Below are 16982 nucleotides of genomic sequence, written 5' to 3'. Positions count from 1 at the left end.
TCTTCAGGGTTACGGATGCCAATGGTACCACTCATACTTGAGTTTGGATTGATATTTAATTCCCTTGTCAAGCAATGCTTCCTTCAGGTCAAAAGGAGCATACCTAAGCACCCTCTGGACATGACAATCAGCCCAAAACTTACCAAAGCTTGACTTTAACAAGAAGGATGTTTAATTGGACAGCTAAAAGCAGCGTGACCTTCCACACTGGCATCCTCAAACTGCTTTGGAGTTTTACTACTCAATTCTGTGCTCTGCATTTTACTATTTCACATAGCTCTGTAGTTTTAACTTATTCTTTCCAGGTATTAGCATTTCTATACTATCTGGAGGGAGCTGGCAGCCTTCTAGAGCTTGCTTTGCTTTATATATGTAAAAATGTATTTTCCCCAACATACTGAAAATGGCACGCACAGAGACCTTTAAGCTTTTTTTGTTGCTGCATAAAAGCAACACAGCAATGTGCTCGTGTTGAAATCACCAGTTTCCAAACAGCATCCTTTTTGCTTCCCCACTCACACTTCAGATGATTTCAGATATTACCAGCGAATCTCAAAAGCAACAAGTGCACTGCCTGGCAGACAAGCTGAGGGTATTGAAAGATAGAGACAGAAATGTGTGTCAGCTCTGTTTCAGTCGCACTCTTAACTCTCACAAGCCCCAGACGTGAGCTGAATGGTCCAAAACAGGCTTTTAAAGATATCAAGAATGGGATAAAGATTTAAAGTTTTCTGACTTACAAAAAATGCCAGAAAAAGTGTCCAACTTTTTTCCTTCTGAAGGCAGGGAAAGTCCCAAAATGGCAGGCACTTCTCCAGATGGGAGAAGGAAGAAGTAAGATGCTCCAGGAAAGCCAACGGTGCTGCCTAGGTACATGAGGCAGGGTTTACGACAGACACAGTTCCCTGAACCTCTCTGAAGTCATCCAAAAGGGTAATTTTTTTCCTCAGGAAAGGGGCCAGTGTTGACCCTGGACAATAGTTGTGATAAACCCCTTCTGCTGCACAGCTGAAGCTCAGGGATCACACCACCTAGGGACAACCATTACAGTCAACCTAAATTGAAGCCTTCCCACAATGACTGAACACTCAGGAAGAGGTACATTTAGTTGAGTAAATCACCTTCCACTTTGACAACACCTGTCTTTATCCATGCTTCAGCTTAATCACCTGAAATTTGCTTTATGTTCAGTCCTTCTGGTTTTATAGAGATAGCCAGTTACTATCTGTGTTTCCTGTTAAATTAATAAATATATTAAAGAAGAGCTTGGATGAGCATGTTCGCTCTAGTCCAGGCTGAGGCTGGCTGTGGAGCCAAAGAACAGTGATGGATATCTGTAAGGTACCAGAGCACACAAGAGCAGCTCCCATGAAGCTGAGCTGTGCTTTCCCATCAAATCTATAGGAAATCTCTGCAGTACCAAGCTTGGTGGCATGTCAGGATATAGCACACTGTGGGTTTATACTGCACTGGCTAGTGGTGGGGTGAGTTCAGCTGGGAAAGTGGAAAGTGGCTTTCGCTGTACTGGAATGTCAATCCTGCAGCTGGCACACATTTGGGAAAGCTCCATTCCAGCCTCTGCTTAGGCCAGCTTGCAGTCCCCACTGAGAGCCCTGCTCATAATGCTTGGTTTCATTCATGGTACCAGCAGCCATCCCAAAGACAACAGGGCAAAATGGCGCCATGGTGGGGGAGAACACATCGGAGTTAGCTGCTCCATCTCAAAACATCATTATTCTCTGACAGCCCCCCAGCCCCCATCCCATGGGGGACATCAGAGTGTAGAAGTAAGAAAACATAGAAGGGACCACCAGCACATGGTTACTGCAGGCAAGTACAAAGCCCTGCCAAAACACTACTTTACATGGGGGCATGAGAGCAGTGTGTACGTGTAATTCTTTTTGATATAACTAGACTGGCACTTCAAATGGAAGAATTATGTGAGTGTATCAGTAATATCTTTATGCAGCTCAAGGTGAACACTCAGAAATTACTTAATAGGCAAAACTGTGCCTTGAACAGGCAGCAAATCAAGGTAATCTCATTCAACAAAATCACAAAGAACAGCAGAAGTGTTTAATCAGTATGGTCATATATTTACAGTGAATAATTTAAGCAGCACCAGAGCTGAAGCCAAAAAGATTTGCTTCAATGCTTTGAATTTAGCTGTTTTCAGAACTACTTAACATGGTAAATTATGTTCTTCTATCCCGCAGGTTCTTACAGAAACTTACTCCTCTACTATCATTGACTTTGTAAGGGATATTTGCCTTAAAAATTGGATGGGAACTGGTCCTGTTCTCTGTTGTCTTCCCCAAGATGCTTTTACCCATACACCTTACTGAGGACAGAAACTGAGATGAAACAGGTGACTTTACTAGCATTGTTCAAGAAAAGATTAAAAAGACATTAAGTATATTTTAAACTAGAACTGTTCTGTAATCTTAGCTGGTATAGACTGACATTGAGACCTTGGGTGATACAGTTTAGTGTGAGGTGTCCCTGCCCATGGCAGGGGAGTTGGAACTAGATAATCTTAAGGTCCTTTCCAACCCTAACTATTCTATGATTCTATGATTCTATGTTTCCAATAGTATAATGGACCTATGCCAATTTATATCAGCTGGGCACAGCATAAGATGTTGAAACCAATTGGAAAATCACACCTGATATTTAAAACCAACATATGGGAGCAGCAGAGGCTCTAGGAAGACACTCCATTTAGGATATTCTGAAGACAAGATATATCCTACTGTAGTGCCAAAGAAGGTGTATTAACTTGAATTTATGTCCTATGGACAGCAAAATTATAATTTAAACGTTATTCATATTGCTTCACATCTTACTGGACACCCATTGTCATGGCCTTTCAGGGCAAATGAGTAGAAAGCAAATGTTGCATTGACACGTGTGTTTTGGGAAAACAAATTTAAAATGAACCAACAGAAATACTCACCCTGACAGGACTTGCTTTTGCAACTCAAATGCTGTTGGTTGTGAGGAATATGTAAAAAGTGCAGAGAACCAGATAGCTACCGAACTTGAAGAAGCTAGTAATCAGTGACCATAGAGGTCATACTTGACAAATAGACTGGTAGCTGTGAACTGCTCCATCTTCCTGTGGGAGTGACGTTATCAGTGAGTTCAGCACAACCATATTCAGCAAAGTAACCTCAAGAGGACATCAATACAAGTTGGAGAACTACTCAGCTGGGGTCTGTCTCACATTTGGGTTACATGAAAGATTAATCTGCAAGCTTGTCAATGCTCAAATGCACAAACGGTGCTGTTTGTAGAACAGACACTATGAGAGGATGACACAGACAAACATGGGAATAGAGCCTGTTTTCTCACTTTTCCTTGGCAGCACGTTTAAGATCACAGTGCACATTTTATAGTGATTCAGCATTTGTCTACCTAAAAAAAAATAATAAAATCCATATTGCCCACTCTGTTTCCCTTATTATCCTTTTACTTTAAAGAAGCTGCGGTGATGAAAGCCTTATCGTAAAGATTAGTATCTATAAAGGCAAAGTGAAACTGTGATTTTTGTTATAAAATATGATCCTGTTATTGCTACAGGGCTTATGAAAGAGGATTAAGTTAGTCCCTGTGAAAAATTCAGTAGGGCATAAGTGTTAAAAGGTATTTTGTCATTGGAAGTAATCTTGAGACAGTTCAAAGTTTGGCATGGCTGCTCCAGCTTGACTAAAAATCTTATGCTTTATCAATATAGTTAGCATTTTTAGACATTGAGTCTATCACAGACTTGCTCTGAAACCCACAGATTTCAGTGTGCTCTGTGTCAGGTCATTTACAACTGTTAAGAACTGAAACAGAAAGTGGCACATATTGGACATAAATGGAAACTGGCACATCAATTCTGCCAAGAACTCCTGGTTTGAAAGCACTGATACCCCGACCCCCCCACCCCCCTCTTCCATCCCATTTATTAAAATAAATTCATGGAGGAATGAATAAGAAACACTGAAACGGAAATTTTAAACTGCCCTTCCTTACTACCTGGCAAAAGGAGATGGAGGACAATTAGTCTCAGAGGTGTCTCAGAGGTGTCTTCAACTCAATTCCTGCAGAATGCTGAATACAAGGGCACAGCAGATACCTAATCAGGTACTTTAGGCTTATGCTTCTGGACTTGAGAGCTGTATATGACCTTGTGGGTGGAAGGACGGACATAAATCACTGTTTCCTTGTAACTGTATAAATCCCAGGGCAGTTGATCAACCTGAACCCAATGGGTGCAGGGGCAGTTATGTGTGAACTCCTTTGTGGTCTGACAACTTTTTTTCTTACCAGATTGTCACTTTGTGATATGTTCTTCAACTTAAAATGTTAATCACCCTGCCTAGTTGGCAGCACCTGCGACTCTTCAAGTTCTTAGACCATAGAAAAAACACATGAAGAATTGCTTAGTGGAGTTGTCTCTCCAGTGGCTATGGTGCCTAACACAGATTAAGCTCCTGACTTTTAAGCATCTGAGACTGTATGAGATGACTGCAAGCCTGGATGTGGCCCTGAATGTCCTCAGACATTGGAGAACAAGCCAAACCAACCCAACCAGGCAGCAGAACCTGCTCTCCACCATCACAGCAATAACACAGGCCCATACAAATGCTGCACTCTTAGCTTTAGACAGGTAAAAACCATTAAAGTTAAAACCCATATCATATGCACTGTGTACAGCAAAATTACTGGTTTATACCATTTTGTTTTGATTTCCTCAGGAAAACTAGGACAATTAAAGGCAGGAAGGAAGATCGTAAATTTTGAAGGAGACAAGGGGATAATCTCTCACCTGAATAGGAAGTTTTAAATAGTCTATCACTGACTCACCACGATTTGGAAAACAGTATACGTACACTTTTACTCTTGCTTGCAAAGCATAGAATAGACATTATTCTATGAATTGAAATAGACTTGTGTGGTAACTGTGCCCAAACTGATCAAATACCTGTATTAGTTTTAATTATACATGTTACCCTTTCATGGTGTAGACATGTAGTGAATAACAGCTAGTTCTGGGAACCATTCCATGAAAATGAAGAGTTAGACTTCGGTCTTTCTGTCACAATAAACTCTCCATCACAAAACCTTGCCCCTTTGTAAACCACTCAGGCTCTAACACATTGCCCACATGTAGACAGATATATGACAGAAAGACAGACCCATGTGATATTTAGTCAGCTGTGTTCCACAACAGTTTTTTTCTGTAATAGTCTTCTTTTGTTTATGAGAACTTGGTGGGACAGCTTAAATTAATATAAATAATGATAGTGTATATATCCTCAATCAAGACGAGGGGTGTTTCACTGTGCAGGAGGTAGTGCATCTCAAATCTCTCAATGTGCCCCCATTATTTAATAGATAAAATGGAGGAAGTGTGAAGAAAGGTAGTATTATCCTTATCTCCTGATAGGGAACTGTGGTCATAAGGGTAGGAGGATTAAGTAACTTGGGTTCTGGAAGCTTGGGACAGAACTAGGAATTGACCTTCAGCTACTTGTCCCACTGTTTCAACCGTGAGTCTGCACTTCCTTTCATTTAGTAACACCAAAGTGGTATGCAATTTGAAGACTAGACAATGTAACATTTACTTTGAAAATATAATATCAACTTTGTGTCCTTGATTGCTAGTCCCAAATCCAACAATTGTTCACGTATCTGCTTATTCCCTTTTTGATTGTTTCTCTGAAACAATACTTATGTAAGCACCACATTGTCCAGTCAGAATAGCAGTCCTGGAGCCTTGAGATGCCCCTTAAAAACTGTTTTCAACAGCTCATAGCTACTGTACACAGATGGCTCTTTCCTTATTTTCATGCTCAAAATGCAGCTAACTCGGCCAGAATTTGAGCAAGATGGTGCCTTACTATGGCTTCTGTGCCACTAAAACATACTCCCAAAACCTGCATGGTAACCAGAGATCAGCAGATCCCAATATTTTGATAGGCAGAGCCCCATAAAACATCAAGTTAGAAACTTGGCAGCCCACAGACACCCATGGATTCAGTGGCTGCTTCAACCTGTATCTAAGCAGCAATCAACATGAGTCAAGTGGTGGGAGTCAATTTCTCATTCCCTTCCTTCAGAGCTTCCGTTAGTGCTGCTACAGTCACTGCTATGGCACTTGAGTGATGCTGTATGATTATAATATGCTGTCACCCTCCCAAACGTGTAGGTGGATTTCATATCGCTTACATATAGTGAAAGCTTTCCCACCAAGAAGAGTTGACAGGAATTTCTTAGCCTACTGTGAGCAATACTGCCTGAGCAGAGAGGTGAAGAGCTGCTACTTCTGGTGAAGATCAGATAAGAATGAGGAGTGTCTCTACTGGGTGCAAAGTCAAGTGCAGAGGGCCTGCTGCAGATACATTCTGCCTTAGGCTCCTGAAAGCCCCATGTTAATAAAGACTTGGAGGTGACGTGTGTGAAAACAAAGAAGAATTGGCTGTCAAACCATGCACATTTTGAGGTTTCTGGATCATAGCTTGCACTGTGAATCCCAGGCAGAAGTCAGTGGACAGAGAAATGGGGGCATGGCAGAACCAAGTGATCCAGCACTTTTTCAGGGTAAACACTGCAATTATCAATAGGTCCTCTAATATTTTGCCAGATTGGGTGGTGCTGTCCACAAAGGAAACAGAGATATTGAGGGATGATGGGCAAAACTGGGACTAAAGTGTAGCATTAGTCTCCTGTCTATGGTGAAAGTCTAGCTGAGGTTGTGAGTTAACAGGAGTTAAGCCCTTGAGGTATGGCAGTGTAGCTTTCTCCAAGTTTCCACATGGAAGAACCATGGTACTACCATAGTAATATCAAGAAGGAGCTGAGACTGATCTCCTCTCTGGCCCATGTCGACTGGTCTCCAAGAAAGGGGAACAAACAACACCACTACAAAGAACACCTGCAATCCTCGTGCTGGGTCTGGGCTTCTCCATGTGATAATTCATGTCCTTTTCTTTACCTACCGTGCATTTGCCTCGGCCACCCCTGCCTGTATGCACCTGGAGTGACCTAACCCCATGCAGCTGGGATTTTCCACCTCTTCTGCAGCAACCTTCCTTCCACTTACCATAACCCTTTCCTTCCAGTATTCAAGCTTTGTTAATTTTTCTTCCATTTTCACATCTATTGGCCCAAGTAATGCTGCTGAAAATTTGTCTGTAAACATGCCTTGAACTCAGAGGCAGCCAACTGGTGACTCCATGTAGGAGGAGAACAAAACAGGACTGGAATGTATAGTGGTTTTAAATCCTGTTCTTCTGGACAATGGGTACCTTTCCAAGCCAATCCTGCTGGAGATCTTGTCAAGTCTCAGTTTGAGTGTGGCCCTGCGTGTGTAGCTCCATCACTGCTAAGTGGTGAGTTCTGGTTCTCCCTCCCACTCAGCAGCATTCTTTCATGGTAAGGTTTGTCTCCATATCAGACTGTACCTTGCTGCCTCCCTTTTTTCCAGGTGATGTATGTGTTTATTTCCTTTGATCTTCCTAGTAAATAGATAATTCCTTCCACCCTCTTGTCTATACCAGTTGATCTATAACATTATCTGTTTGCATGCACTTTTTTCAGTAGGCCGTGCCTCAAGTGGTATTCCTATTAGCACTTCAAAAGTGGATTGATCTGGGTTTTTAAATGAATTATCAGTGGTAGTTTTCTATCAAAATTTGCATCCCAAAATCTTTTCTGGATTACTGCTCTCCACAGCCTCTGGTTTACTGCTTTGACCTCCTCCCAGTGAACATCCCTGTGGATGTTTCTGTACTTAGAATTGTTCAGTTTCTTTCTATTTCCGTTGTGTGACACTCTGCATTTCTTGAAATCCCTTTATTATGGTGCTTCTAATAAATGATTTGCAATTCACACTCCAGCTGGGTGTTATCTTTGAATTTGATTGATGCATTTTTATCCTCCTCCCTCGGCGCTACTGCAGATGAATATAATGTCCAAAAGAGCAGGAGTCCCTGAGGAGCCCAACATGACAATATTTACAAGTATACTCGACTTTCTATAATAAGGGCTGATTTTAATCTTTCATTATTATTCTCTGCATACACCCTACATCTTTCTAATTCTGCTTTGGGCCCAGTCCAGCCACTGTTAGAGTCAACTGTGCCTGCACAGAATCTCTTAGGGATGGACCAGAATCTGCAGGAATATTACGTCTGAAGGAACTGAATAAAATTACTCACTGAAATCAAGGAGGTCTCTACAGGAAAGCTCTCTACAACCAGTTATCTGTAAGTGAAACCCTTCTGGGCAAATTTACTGAGTGACTCAAGGGACGGTATCCCCCTTTTCCTCCCATCAGCATGTCCCACTATGATTTATACTCCATCCCATATGATGGATAAGCAGATGCTTATTCTTTGCTCTCCCCACACAACACACCCCCCCTGTGGTTTTCCTCCTCCCATCAACACTGTGAGTATAATCTGGCTGTAGAGTCTGTATCACTTGGATGCAACTGCTTCTCTTAATGTAACCTGTCATTGTGTGTAACACGTTTCTGTTTTGCTCTTTCTGCAGAATGTCTACCTTCTGATTATCAGAGACCAAGTTTCACCTGGAAAGGATGTTAAGTTAATTGATCTGCAATTCCCCTTTTGGAAAAGAAGCGTGGTGTTTTCCCTCTGCCAGTTATCAGGGATTCCTCAGTTCTCCTGGAACTCTTGAATATAATGGATAATGGGCCTAAGAGTTTTGCAGATAATTCCTTTAATACCCTTGGGTATGTACCATCTGGCCTTCTGTGCTGATTTGAACACATTGTGCTCTTAATATTTCTTTGCTGTTTCTTTAATGATTTTTCTAAGTTTTAGCTCTCAGCTTCTTGGCTTTCCTTTGATTTCTCATTGCACACAATGGTTTTAAAGGAAATTTAGAAAACTGAAGTAGGTGATGATTCTTTTTAGCTCACTGCATCCATGGTAGAAATGAACTCACTTTTAAAATTCACCTTTCATCAAGAATCACTGTATCTTTAAAAGTCTGAGCTTCAACTATTATTTTTTACCTTATCCAAGCAAGGCTGCATCTACAGATAATTTTCTGTTATTTGAAAGGTCACATTCAAGAGAACTTTCTTTTAGTCTGAGACCCTATGTCCAAGTCTTGCCTACTTGATATTGGTAGGGAATTTTCCCTTCTTCCTATCATATACTGTTTTTTTCTCCCTTGAAGCACATCTATGTGACCCTGCCTACATCCTTCAGATACTTGTAGACTCATGTCTGCTATTTTCTTATCTCTTTTCTAGCTTATATCTAAGCATCACTTAATCTTCATAAATCAAACCCACACCAAACGATCTGATCATGTCTCTACTCTTCTTTGAGGCCTCTGATTTTACTGTGTTTGGCATTGGGATGCCAAGAAATGAACAGCAACCTTCCAGCTGTATCTAAGCCAGGCTGGTTAGTGTGATGCCCACTGAGAATGGCATGGGTCTTTTGCAATGAAAGGTGACTGCCAAAAGTTACACGTCCTCCTCTATCACTTCCCAGCCTTTCCCTACATGGTTGCTTCTGAGTATCCCTTGGGGATGTTTTTTCCTGAGTGCTGGTAGCCTATATTATTCCAGTTTCATTATGTCACTCCTGGCTAATCTCTGTAGGTGCCACAGGGTAATTTTTCTGTTCAGTAACATTCAAAACTCCTCCCATTTTAGCATCAACACCATCTTGTTGCACTGTGCATTTCCCCTGCTTATTTATATATGACTTGCTATCATTTTTCTCCAGATTTTTCTTCCTATGCTCCCATATTCTTCCCAGAATAATTTTACTTTAAAAGGACTTCTACAGAATTTTGTTTTCCTAAAAAAATATAAATTAAAAATAAATTACTCTCCTTTCTATGTATGTATGTCAGATACAACAAGTTTATACTTGGCCACCTCTAAAACATAGTCTCCTTAAAATAGCTACAGACAATGATGGGTTTACCCACATGCTGAAAGATGTAGTAAAATGTAAGTAAAATTCATTACATGAAACAGCAAATAGGCTGCACATTTACCAGGGCATGATCCTGGGATTGTTTTGGTTTGGATGTGAATTGTTCCCAGTACAATGTACCAAGGATGGAGGGGGGCATCCCTCCTTACTTCTTGCTTTTAGCTACCATTAGATGAGAAATATCCTGTCTTATCTCAGGTCAAACTTGCCAAGGTGACCTATGCTGGAGCTGCTTTTCACTTCTGACTTCCCTCAGTTCCTGCATGGGTAGGGGGACAGGAGCAGATCAGTTCAACCTCCTGAACCCTACCACCTTTCATGACATTAATACAGTTAGCTAAGGCTGTTCTCAGGACCAGGCTTGCCTCCTTCCTTTTCACAGAACACACACAACATAGCCATAGGATGCTCTGGAGGGACACACAAGCCCCTCATAGCTCTTCATCCCCAACACGCAGAGACATGGGGAGCCACAAGGCCCTTTGCTCAACATGAGTGAGGAGACCCTTGGGCAGTGGACACCACAAGTGGCCTGCAGACCTCTCTAGAGGCTTCTGTCTCTGCCAAGTGGACATTGTCTTCAAGCCCACTAGCTGTGGTTGTCTTCCCTTCACCCGTACTTTGGAAAATTGTCAGGCCATGGTCTCCAGCATGCCATTCCTTTGACACGTCCAGTGAGGTGGTGTCTGGATATGGACTAGTCCATGCCTGTTAAAATGCTGGGTGGGAGGCAAAGCAGGATCCAGAACACTGGATAACTTCACTGAGCCTTCAGGCTCCGGAGAAGAAATGACCCTTTTTTTATCTCCTGAAAAATGAAAGATTTACAGAAACAATATACAAAGGGCTGCATTAAAATCTCTGTTTGCAGGAGATTGTGAAGATTTCAGTGATACTGTATTCCTCTGCAGGAGAAGGGATTAAGAGCATTACAAGACAGGTTTGCAAGCCCTGGAGAGAGTAAGTATCCAGCAGAAATCTTTCGCAATCCCCTTCCCTTCCTTTTCTGGGTCTTACCTTGGTTTCTGGTAACACCTAGAACAAAACCACCAGCTCTTTCTCATTTTAATGTGTTCGCTATTTTGCCCTGAACGCAAACGAAACATGAAAGATCTGGCTCAAGCACTTGCAAGTAAAAATAATTCTAAAGCCAATATATTTAAGGCCCTTGAATAATATCTCTGAAATAATTCATCCTAAGCCCATGAGAGGGGAATGGTGTTGTTTGTTAAAAGAATGTGCATTGTGCTGATAGCAGGCAGTACTGACATGTAAAGATGTCATGTAAAGAATAAGTGATACTGCAAAACGAAAGGAAGGTGAGAAAAGGGGCATGAAGACTGCATTGCACTGCGCTGTGGAAAAGGAGCGAAATATACTTAAGATAAAAGCCAGTTTCAAGCTGCCTTTATTTTCTCTTCCAATCTGATCCTTATCTTCACTTCTTAGAAATTTAGATTTGAACATGTCTTTCTTGGTACAAGAGAGCGGTAAATCTCGGTACATCTGTGGTACATGAGAGCATGACCCTCTCTCTTCCATATATTGTTGCAATTTGTTTATTACCACCCAGGACTCATTATTCTCTGTGATTTGCCCTTTTTGTAAGTAAGATAAATCAAGGCTATGAAAGCATCAAACAAACCCTGTATAGTCCCTTTGTATCAGCCTTTGTCTCTATTACTCTGTAGTTGAACAAAACACTACTCTTTCTATTCTGTCACTACTAACTTCTGCTTTAAATTCCTTTTCTTTGCACATAAATAACGTTTTCTCTTTCCGCCTTCTAGTAACAAGGTAGATGCACCTTTGCAGCTGTTATTCCACATGGTTTACATCTGCACTTTCTCCTGAAACTTGCTCAGGAAAAGTCTGAGCCACTGCAATACCATTACCAGGTAGGATTTTTTTGAACAGATCGCTGTAAATCTTGCCTTCCTCTGATCTGATGTTTTTCATCACCATTTCCCAGAAAAAGTTTCCCAAATGTAGCATTTCTAATTGCTCTTTCTCAGATATGGCGGAGGGGTGCCTCAGGGTGTTCCACAGATTCCTGCCTGACAGACAATTTATGAAATCTCTAGAGTTTTAAAGGAGGCACTCTTTATTAGGATGGTACTTAAAATAAGTTGGAAAGTGCTCTTGCTTTTAAGCACAGATACACACCCTTCAAAGGCTGCTACATACAGAAACCAACTGAAGTGATTATGTCCTTATGGCTCACCAGTGAGGAACATGAACATGGCCATATGGAGAAGATGCAGGTTTCAAACCACTGTATGTCAGCGGTGTAGTCTAGATTCTTGTTAGCTGAGCCAGAGAAGAGGAGAATAATGGATCAAAATTGGCCAAATACAGAGGGACAAATGCTGGAGGGTGTGAAAAAAAAGACTGATGCCTTGCAGCCCTCAAGGCTGCTCTAATAACATGAGGGCTTGCTGCATTTATTTAAGCAGGATGAACAAGATAAAACAGCTTGCTGGTGTTGGATGCTGAAGCAGTGTTTAAGACATCCCTGACTCACAGCTCGCAAGCTGGGACTCGCTTTGCAAGTTCAGTCCTTGTCCAGATAGGATCAGGGAATGTCTCTGGGCTGGATTGTGAAGGAAGCAGTCTTGCCAAATATGCTCTGCCCACAGCACTGTCCAGACCCGTCAGATGATATTTCTTCTAATTTTACTAATGTATGCTTGGCCCCAATTTCACGCTACCTGAGGCTACAGCTGTAATAAAAACACAGCACACATTCTGTGGGTGGGTGCATGCAGCTGGTGGGGGTTGAGGCACGTGAAAATGAAAAACACAATCTTTTCTTAATTGCAGCATAGAAATCAAGAAATAAAATTTTTCTGATTCCCTGCCTTCTCCCTCTGTCTGTGGCACACCCTCACCCATAGTCCATGTACCCACTTTGTGGGTTACAGTGGAGGGGGTGTTGCTGTCTAATCTTTACCTGAGAATGAAACCATCAGGCTACCATCCTGCCATAGTCATGCAGGACATCTGCTCCTGGGATGGAGTAACAAGCCCTGGGCACACATTTGTCTTTTACCCTTGAGCTGCTTCTCTGTGGGTGGTGGGTGGTATTGCAGCTGTGGGCAGTGTGAAAACCTCACTGAGCAGCTCATGGGTTTAGAAAAGTAGGACTTCTCTGGGCTATAAGACTTCCTGAATATGCAACTTGTAACAGCATCACCATTGTGTCTGTAGAAAAGAAATTAAAACTGGGGCCCAAGAGAAGGCATGGGATTGATGGAGAAAAACAAAGCTAGTATTAGCATCCATGGGATTGTTAATGAAAAGACATGGGGAACCTACTGTCTTTAACAAAGAAACAGTGCTGAGCCTGGGACCAGACCTCTGGTTGTTTCTGGGCCAGATGTGCTGCTTCGCTGAGGTTGTTTGGCCTGGGGCACATACCTCCAGCAACCAGTACACCCACACCCTGAAAGGGAAGGGGCAAAGAGGAGCTCCTGGATGCAGTCCTTGTTTCTGCTCTCAGGATTTAAACACAGGTGTCAGAATGGTACTCCATCAAAGGACCAGGACATGTTGAGGTTCAAATATCATGCTTACCACTGAAACCAGACAGCCATGGCAGCTCTTGACCTCCCTGCCATATCACCCCACTAACACGTACTCCTGATACAACTTGTTAAGGGCCACCTTGTTCTCTGACAACTTTTCCCACTGGAATTTCTTGCAGAACAAATAAGCATGGGTGAGAGAAATCCATGGGTAGTGCTGAGAAGGCAATTTATGGGCGGGGAAATTTGGGATTTTTATGGACCTTAGAAATTTCAAGCTTCTGACATTAGACCAAATCCTTATTTCCAAGTTTAGAGTAAGCATTGCAGATATCAGGAGCATTTTCTGCCTGAAAATTTACATACATCACACATAGTGCAGTCTATTCATGCCGACTTTCAACAACAGCACTTTATTTACTGGCAGCAGTTTTTACTGGCTGATGTTTAGCAACTCCACTAGATGATGCCCAACCCTGCAGGAATGAAATGCAAGTAAAGGCGATGTAAGAAATTGAAAATGGTCAGTTTCTTCTTCCATTTCTTCTTCTGAGTGGTTTCACTCTCTTGGTCTATTAATGATTGGCTTTTCACTGGTCTGTGCTGTCTTTTGTCTTAGATGCCTTAAAAAAACTTGACCAAGCAATGTACTGTCATGTCAGAAGGAGTTTCTTTTCCTCATTCTCTCCAGAAGAACCTCCACCCCTCTCCAGGCAAAACGCATGAGATGCTAAGGCTTAAAATTTATGGAGCCTGATTTAATAGCCAGGACGTCTCCTGGTCTCAAGGGAAGGGAAATGACCCTTGGCTCATTTTGCAGTCACTCCTTTTCAGAGAAGGAAGTGCTAATAAGCACTCACTTGAGGCACAACAAATTAGGACAAACAAAGGCCAAAAAGCAGCCGCATAATTGCCGTGACTGGGAATAAAGGGAAGCCAAGGAGAACACGTGAGAAGCTTCCCTTGTGAGCAGTGACACATCAGCAGTCACGCTAATGTCTGAGGTGGGAGCTACCGAACATCCAGTGCTGCCCTGGGGCACTGCTACCCTCCCAGAGCAGCTCAGCTGGAGCCTGTGTCAGGAGCTGGGCACTGGGGACTGGGGACGGGACCATAGCTGCAACATGGGAGAGGCGACAGAAGGGAGAGGCACCACTGGGAAATAGAAATGCATAAAGCATGCTGCAGATATTGGTAAGAGACATGGAGAGAGCACGTCACACACCCTGCAGACACGTTAGTGCCCGAGCTGTTTGAGAACAGCTCTGGAACCTGGTCACAATCACCCAAGGGAAACATCAGGTGAAATTTCAAATCACAGCATCCTTAAGCTCTCGGGACTCCTCCTGAAGGTGTCCCTGGGCACTCGTTTCAGCTGCACCCAGCACCTTCCCCTCGTGAAGAGCCTTCCCACAGCCTCCCTGGTGAGGACCTGTCCCCTTGGCTGTGCCACCTCTGTGTGCTGGGTACCACTCCACGCACACCAAAACTGACCATGCTCCAGGCCCTACAGGACACCACAAACACAGAACACCAGATCCAATGCATGAGCTAGCTGGAAGTCAAAAGGGGCCATTAGTTTGTCTTACCTGGCTTGGCAATCACAGACCATCAGATTTCATCTGAATACTGGGTCCGGTGACTTTGTTAGGCCAAATATCTTGGTCCTCTTAAGACTGTAGGATCTCAGTCAAAAGTCTAGGAATGGGGTAGACTGATCTTGCTGTTGTCTGATGCCTCGTCAGTGGCAGAGAAGGGCTTGGGTGAACTGTACCTCCATGGTACCAGCAGGCAACAAGCAATCCACTACTGTAAAAGAAGGCAAAAGGAATCCAAGTTCTTGCTCTCCGATCTGACCAAAAAAAAAAAAAGTTTTAAACCTCAAATACAGTAATCACTTTGACCCTCAGGAAGTTAGAGTCAAGAGTCAAAAGGGGATGTGGCAACAATGCCATGTACAACTGTTACCCCACTTTTCCTGTTGCACTTCCACTTATTGCTCAAGCACAGTTTACGACCCTTTTGGTTAGGATTTGTGAATGTTAGACTAAGTAAAAAGTCAGAGCCATAGTTTATAATGTTCTCATTAGTAACTGTTAATAGTTCCCAGACAACACGTAAAATGAATAGAAGTAATTTCTTAATGAAGGACATGATGCACACAAAAACTTGTGCATGCCATTCGAATACTATAAAACACTTGCAAGAAAATAAATTACCAGGCAGTAAATCTGGGAGTTCTCAACAACGAATTCTTTTGTGTTCCTCATTTATACGGCCTCTTCTGCCGTTGAATATTTTAAAGACTCAGAAGGGGGTTTGTTGTCATGTATGTATATAAACACATATTCCCACCAGATCTTTCAGAGATGGTGCCCCTCTGTAGAGCCCCAGGCTTGTCAGTGTTTGAGAGGCATTTTGATGATGCCCTTAATAACACTCTTTAACTTTTGGTCATCCCTGAAGTGGTCAGGCAGTTGAACTAGATGACTCTTGTAGGTACCTTCCAATTGGAATGGAATGGAATAGAAACAGAACAAAACAGAGCAGACTAAACTTGACTAGAGTAGACTAGAATGATCCCTTTGCCAGAGACCATTATCCTTAGCACTCAGCTTCTGTCAAAGGCTCCTGATTGCCCTCTGCACATGTCATGAAGTCCAAATCACCTAGGGGACAGGCTGATCAAACTGAACCCACAAGAGAGAACTGCTAAACCACAATCTTCTCTCCCTCTCTTTGCACTGGTTTGGTGAGTGTAACCGAGTGCAATCTGCCAGCTCAACCACCTACACTAATGCTCTGTCCTGGGGAAATGACACCTGAGCATTTCCAGTAAGCGCTGCATCCTTTCACTGGCTGCTTCTGGGAACTCTCAGCTGAATCACTCAACTCTCTGCAGATGTACATGCATTTCCTATTTCTTCTCTCTGCCTCTAGAGAAATGAGTCTGTGTGCAACCTCTGTGAGCATGTGGGGTGCACCAGCAAGGCATCAGCCAGACAGAACAGTGTTTTCAGGGACACTTCAGTTTGCAGGTTGGTCCCTTTTGCTGTCATGTTGGAAACTGGAAGCATCCTGAGCCTTTAGAGGAAGGTGGGAAATGAACAAAAAAGGTACACTCTTAGAATACATCTACTTCTGTAGGAGCCACAAGCTTGTATTGTTGTCATATTCTGAAGACAGAGCCATGTATATGATAACCACATTGAGGACAATTGCAACTGGCCTTCTCCATAATGTCCAGAAAGAGGGCGAATTCCCTCTGAATTCAGAGAGAATGGTACTCCCCATGCAATCTTGCCCTGTCATACATACTCATTTCATCGAGGAGTTTTCCCAGTAGCTGGATCAAAGCACATCATGCAGGAAAACATCCTTTCTTGCTAAAACCAAAGTGGAAAGGTGAGATGTCATTGGACTCCTTACTGTGAGACTGGGTTTGCCAGGCTTCACACTGAACATATTGCACCTTGAC

This window comes from Pezoporus wallicus, unplaced genomic scaffold (assembly GCF_028554395.1).
Source record: "Pezoporus wallicus isolate ANWC-B61680 ecotype Strahan unplaced genomic scaffold, APGP_CSIRO_Pwel_v1 scaffold_2146, whole genome shotgun sequence".
Classification (NCBI taxonomy): domain Eukaryota; kingdom Metazoa; phylum Chordata; class Aves; order Psittaciformes; family Psittacidae; genus Pezoporus; species Pezoporus wallicus.
Note: the sequence above shows the minus strand (reverse complement) of the source record.